Source organism: Triticum aestivum, chromosome 1A (assembly GCF_018294505.1).
Source record: "Triticum aestivum cultivar Chinese Spring chromosome 1A, IWGSC CS RefSeq v2.1, whole genome shotgun sequence".
NCBI lineage: Eukaryota > Viridiplantae > Streptophyta > Magnoliopsida > Poales > Poaceae > Triticum > Triticum aestivum.
The window spans coordinates 52736223-52742781 of NC_057794.1; the positions used below are offsets into that span (position 1 = coordinate 52736223).

Here is a 6559-nt window from a genome sequence, read left to right on the forward strand (position 1 = left end):
ATCTCACTCAATCCCTTGCTTTCGAGAATAGCATTTCCCTAGCGCTAGTTGTGGGTCAGAGTTGACAGATCACAAGTAGAATGCTTGACTTCTCTAAGTTGCCAGGAGGGAACAGAACAGTCATGCAGAAGAGAGAAGCAGGTGAGGATGGGACCCGGAAATGCATTCGATTTTCTCGAGTGAAGTAGTTGAAAATGTACCACCCTTTTCGGGATCTTCTCTGGTGTGCCAACCCTAGAATGTCATATTATGATAGCGCTGGAACTGGATCACTCCACTCCAGATGCAGGTAAGCTTGCTCCTTGCACTGGCACTGGCTTGCTTCGCCCAGATAGGGCTTCTGTTGGTCTCTCTTTTTCACTATCACTGAAATCCACCTCCTCTTTAGAAAAATGAGAGCTGCTCTTTGGTAGTTTCGGTAGTCCCAAGTAAGCTATCGACTCTGCTGTCCAATCAGTTCTGAAGTCTGTCTTGTCATTGGAAAAGGTAGCAAAGAATATCGTATTAAGATGTCGGTAGTACAAAGCAAGCTACTTCGTCTGTTCACTCAATTGGCTCCCTAATCTTGCCTTTCAAAGAAAGGATAATGCGTAGGAGTGAAGCAGTTGACTACTGTGTCTTGAGGAGTTCTGTACCGTACCCTGTGTGTCCGATCGAGTTCTGCGGTCTACAGCTGTATCCGACCAATTATCCAAGGCGCGGTCCACCTCTTTCTATGCTTCAATTTAGTGACGCAAGTAATGCTGGTGTTTGTTGTACTATAGGTACTGGGTTCGTTCTCCCGTTGTCAGTATGTATTGAACTACCGCAATACAGGACTAGTGGCCCCCCCGTCTATCTATTAGCCGTCTATCTATTAGACCTATCTAGAAGTAGAAGTTCGTTGCATTCCCAGAGATGTAGACTCAACTTTTTAGCTTACCGGGCATTGTGCTAAGTTTGCATCCGAATCGAAATCTGGCGCTACTACTCAAACACGAAAGCTAGGGAAGGGAATAGAAGGGCCTGTCATTCGTACATTCGTATTCGTATGGGATTGTTGGAAGGAAGCAGTTGGCATTCTCGTTCGAAGGAAAGGTACTTGTTCGAGGAAAGAAAGCGTATTAGTGCTCTGGGCTAATCGGTCGGGTAGAAGCTCGTAACAAGAGCAAGCATCGGAGAAAGCGTATGTACTCGTTTTCGAGGCAGGAAAGCACTTGTTGGCGTTGGCATCGGAAAGTAAAAGCAAGCAAGTAGTTTCGGCATTGGCTACTACTTCTTCCCCATGGGCCAGGTTCTGTCCACCCACATATCAAATTATCAAAGTGCCGAACACGAATTAAGCCAACATGATGAAAGTGACTAGATGAAATTCTCGTGTACCCTCAAGAACGCTCTGCTTATCATAAGAGACCGCTTTGGCCCATCCTTTGCCTCAAAAGGATTGGGCTACCTTGCTGCACTTTTGCTACTATTATCATTACTTGCTCGTTACACAATATCTTGCTATCAAACTACTCTGTTATTTACAATTTCAGCACTTGCAGATATCACCTTGCTGAAAACCACTTGTCATTTCCTTCTGCTCCTCGTTGGGTTCGACACTCTTACTTATCGAAAATAGCTACAATTGATCCCCTATACTTGTGGGTCATCAGTGGTGTTGTCTTCCAACCTCCTGAGCCCGTCGTTCAGGTGGTTCCTGTGAGTAATGAGGTTGTGATATCAGTTGCTACATCGCAAGTTTCTGAGGCTTTCTTTTCTTTTTTTTTTGAGAATTAATGGCCATATTTGAGTTTGTTAACCCTAGATCTAGCAAGATAGCTGGTTTCTTACTGAAGTAGGAGGCAATCAGGGACAAGAGCAAGAGGGTGTGCGCTAGCCATCGTTCCGTCATCCTGAAGGAGAAATTATTAGGGAGAAAAATCAAGAAGAGTGGCGCCATAAGCAAGGTGTTCGTGACTGCTTGACAGATTGTTCTCTTCTTTTCGGGTTGTTGTGTCTTGTCTGATGTATTTTTTGATGTGTTTTCGACGGTGGTTCTTTTGAAACGTTGTGATCCGTGGGCCTGAGGTCTGTGGTTGTAGTGGGGTTATTTGCTTGTCTGGAGGGGTGGTCGTGGAGATTCATGCTTCGGGAGTAGTCCATATGTGGCCATGTTGTAACGGTTTTTGCCCAATTTTTTCTCAATCTACTGGGCAATTCTCTTCTGCTTAATTATTCGATGTGGCAAATCTTTTGCCTGAGTTTCAATAAAATAAAATAAAATACATATAGTGTATGCCGTCTGGAATTACACTGAATAAGATGGATAATTATTATAAAGTGCATTAAGGGTTTTTGTCCCTTTCAGTAATGCACCATATGTGGTTTAGTTCCATGAAAACCAAGAGGGAAATGTACTATTTTCCTTCACATATGGATGTGATCCTCTTGTCCAGGTTCAGGATGGCAAATGTCCACCATATTTCACCTAAAAAACAGATACAAACTGAAGGAAAATGTACTATTGGATTGTTCATAGTTTAAGAAAATAGTAGAAACTGCGGAATCTTATTTAGGAAAATAGTAGAAACTGCGGATCCATACATGGCATAGCAGGTGTCCCTCCGATTCTGGCTAGCGTGCAGCAGGAGCCCGCGAGTTGGCGTTACTGGAGTCGGTTCTAACTGCACTAGTTAGTACTCCCTCCATCCGAAAATACTTGTCATCAAAATGGATAAAAAAGATATATTTTTCGGATGGAGAGAATACGAGTAAATATTACATGCACAATTGGACTGTGGATAGGATACACACAGTTCCATCATGCTTCTATAAATATGGTAAGTGAAATTTCAACCATAATGTGTTTTTCTCAGTAGTCATGTAGAGGTCACGATGGGATGTTGGGCCTGTAGGAGGGGTTTTCTTGGGGGCTTCCATCCTGGTGACCAAGGTCACCATTGATCCTAATTGTGCAGAATCATTGGCTTGTCAGGACTCAGGAGTCGTTGTTTCTAGCTCGGGATCTTGACCTGTGGAAGGCGATGGTTGCACATGGCTGCTCGGAGTTTGTTAGAGCTATTGATAAAGGAAGTAGAGGAGGAGGACATATAGTTTTCGATCCCGAGCTCACATACATGCTGATTGATAAACAGCCAAATAAAAAATAGTTCAATGGAATAGGTACTGTCATACTGATATGCATGCCTGTTTTTCTACTGTAACCAAGGCAACGATAATATTGCTCTATCACCGGCAATCATTATTTCATTAAATCGATCCCAGTTCAACTTTCTAACTCATTTATGTGGTGAGTTAGTTGTGTTCTCGCTAATTGGCTCATTATAATTAAGAAGAGCTTCGGTACAGATGAACAAATATCAATATGAAGCAAAAATAATCCTTCTGGCAGAGTTCCCGAGAATCCTTGCCCGACCACACGGACCCATCCGTCAGCATGAAAGAGCCACTCACAAACAGTGCGACATGGCATATGCGTGCATTGTGCAAGGAATTTCTTGTTGTATTACTTAGAGATTTTTCACTTGGCGTATTCTCCAGTAACCAGCTCTACATGTCCCACTTCCCCCTAGAGAAGAAAAACGACCTGTATTTACAATTTTTTTTAGAAAGTTTGCTCGAATTCCTTAAATTTAGATACATTTTGGCAAATTTGAAATTCCTTTGAATAATTCCAGGTGTTATTTTGACTAGTATAATAGGTAGCTGGTCCCACCGCGGGTCACCTGTTATTTTTCCCAACCCCCCAAAATGTTTGTATTACTTACATAAATTTCCATGAAAATGTATTCAATTTGTTTGAGGTCAATGTGATAGATTACTTGTTTATCTGATGAGGGGCTTATAAAAGTTATGTATTGACATGGCTCAAGATAAAATTCACAAGTTTGAGAAGAAAAACATACAATTAATTCCATGGCAAAAAAGAAGATAAACTCAGTACAATCCAAATTTATTAGTACATGTGAATTCAATACAATACCAGCATACCAACTTAAGGCAGTGAACAAATCCACCAAAGGAAGTACAAACTATAAACATGCAATAGATTGATACATATTTCTGTTCCACCTCTTAACTTCTTACACACTATTAGAGTATTCAGTATACGTATCACCTCTTAACTTCATCCATCCACACGAGAGGATTAAAATATATCTGTGAATCCTGAATTCACCGCTGAGAATAATTTGGAACCTTGTCTAACAAAATAAAATTTCAGCGTGTCAGGTTTCTGCGGAGCCACACACACAATATATGCAATAATTATAGTTCGTATACCTAGGTTGGGTTGTTTTGTTTTGTGCTGCTTGATACCTTCAGCGGCGGTGTGGAATGACTTGTAGCTTTAGCTGCTGCACCTGCACACATGGAAGAAAAAGATTAGAGAATCCATTGACTATTTGGTCATGGAAGAAAAAGATTAACAGAAGTCTTTTGGAGAACAGGGATGCGAAAGCTAGTTCAGAAGGTGGGCAGGGAATCGAAACAAGTCCGACGTGGATGATGGGGCATGCATGCATGCACACGACGATCGACTGATCGAGTGTGTAGCTCAGTAGCTGCTCTTGCTTGGAGACGTAATAGTAAGCTTGAGTGTTTGCGTAGTTGAGTATACTAACCAGTAGAAGATTCCTCTGCCGGCTGTGCAGGTGCGTTATGTGGTGTCACAACTACACGGCAATATCAATCAATTAGAGAGTAGTATACGGATACGATCAGTTTAACCAGTTGCATGCATGCATGGGATTAAGATGTTAGGAGGCTGGCTATGCTTATCAATGTAACATGAGGCAAATTTGGAGAGGCTGGCGATGGTGATAGTATCCAACAGGATGAATACCTTTCTTCCCGGCGTCAGAACTTTTCGGTCGGCACATCAGTATGCATCACTGCATAACAAATAATTGATATGAAATTTAATTGGTTAATGAATGGGACTGGGATAGTACTACTCAAATGAGCAATTGAGATCGGCGGCCGGTACTAACCATCGTCAGAAGGCGATGCTGAGACATCTGGTGGTGCAACATACGTTGGACGGTCATCTGAATTAGTTTTCAGTGGAGGCACTGCATATATATGGCGTGTCAAAAGATGTAAATAGAGCTACTCTGCATGCACGCAATATACTGTTATGATAAGTGGAGGTTAATTAGCTTACCGTCCGGCTTGCTGTCCATGTTGTTTGGATTTGGAGAACCCTTGATTCTTAACTGGGCGTCTGCAGCAAGTTTGAGCTATTGATAGCCAAACGCTTGGGAAAAGTTCGCCTTTTATAGGCTTATAAGGATTGTGAAATCATAGAAATTGCATGTAATTAGGACGATCATGACGTCTCTCGAGGAAAAATTGTATATTCCACTCTATTTGCAGAACTAATTAATTGCGCCGATGTATACATTCTCATGGGTGGCAGTGTCATTGAAGAATCTTTAATTTGACCTAGTTAGATTTGCTAGGATGTGCTCAGTCAAGAAAATTTATATCGCGTATGCAACCAGAAATTACACAGAATAAAACAGATAATTATCTGAAAGTGTATTAACAGTTTTTTCACCTTACAATAATGCGCCTTATATAGTTCAGTTCCATGACAAACCAAGAGGGAAATGTACTATTTTCCGTCACATGTGGAGGTGATCCTCGTGTCCATGGTTCAGGATGGCAAATGTCCACCATATTTCACCTAAAAAGGAGACACCTTTCCAAACTGAAGAAAAATGTACTACTCCTTATACGCATGGACAAGAGGAAAAACAAATACCATGGTATTGGCTTTTCATAGTTTAACAAAACATAGTAGAATCTGCGGGTTCATTATTTAGGAAAACCATGTATTTCTCATGGTGTGAACATAATATCCTGCCATACGGGTCTGGTCGAGTGTAATTTCCTTGATCTTGCCATCAAATTAGCACAAGTCTTAATGTAATAGCTCTCTGGCTAGCTAGGTCTTGATATTCTTCATAGACAGCTATTGGTATGCAGATGGTATAAATAACTGTCATGGCGCAATTTTTCTTGATTTGACTAGATGATGTGTATATATATGGTAGATGTTTCCTTGGTCGTTGCATATCAGAATAAAATTTAATTTCTCAACACATCAAGTCAAGCCTTTTACGTGTAGAATTTGGACGATATACGTTCATGATCATTAATTGGTCAATTAGTGTTTGTCAATGTCGCTATCTTAGCAATGCCCCACATGATACATATTGAGTTGGATGAGAGAGAAATGAGAAAATATTTGCCTTCTCTTAGCTAAGAGATGATCTCTCACTTAGAAAGATAAGATAGTTCCATCTGTTGTAAAAGATGGCATTTTGAGCTATATATATATATATATTTCTAGTTCAGTTTTAATCACTCCACAATTTTAGGAGCATGACATATTAACTGCCAGATATAACACGCTAAGAGATAATTCATCATACAATATGTTTCTAAATCTAAATGACATACATGATGTAAGATGAGACAAGCGGTGACCTACCTAATGCCCCAAGTGTAATTAGTACTTCCACCGATAGATTGCGACCTCCTTGAACACACCCAACGACGGAGCCGG

At 40.9% G+C, this 6559-nt stretch overlaps 1 long non-coding RNA gene across 1 annotated transcript; it reads right to left on the minus strand.

Moving 5' to 3' along the window:
• Positions 1 to 4103: 4103 nt before the first annotated feature.
• Positions 4104 to 5224, minus strand: LOC123090966 (uncharacterized). Its single transcript, XR_006442702.1, has 6 exons — positions 5150 to 5224; positions 4977 to 5057; positions 4829 to 4877; positions 4608 to 4658; positions 4267 to 4346; positions 4104 to 4187 (listed from the first exon to the last, which is right to left on the minus strand). It is a non-coding gene; the product is annotated as an uncharacterized lncRNA (long non-coding RNA).
• Between the last annotated feature and the right edge of the window lie 1335 nt (positions 5225 to 6559).